Genomic DNA, 362 nt, shown 5'->3' on the forward strand with positions numbered 1-362 from the left:
AGAAGGCTCAGGAGATGAAACAACTGGAATGTTTACAGACAGATCAGCAGTAACAAAATCCCACGCCCTGTCAGGCGCAACTCACACTGTAGTGACCTCCACAGTTAGTGGTGTCAGCACAGAAATGACAACTGCAGCAGGAGATATAACAGAAGGCTCAAGAGATGAAACAACTGGAATGTTTACAGACAGAGCAGCAGTAACAACCCCGCAGGACCTTTCCGCAACAACAATAGAATCATATGAAAACATTACAGTGACAGCTAATGAGACAGAAATAACAGAAGTTGAAAAGATATATGATGTTTCAAGTGAAGATTACTCCACACACATCACCCCATTTACAGAAGACCTCTCTGGGA

Source organism: Anguilla anguilla, chromosome 10 (assembly GCF_013347855.1).
Source record: "Anguilla anguilla isolate fAngAng1 chromosome 10, fAngAng1.pri, whole genome shotgun sequence".
Classification (NCBI taxonomy): Eukaryota; Metazoa; Chordata; class Actinopteri; order Anguilliformes; family Anguillidae; genus Anguilla; species Anguilla anguilla.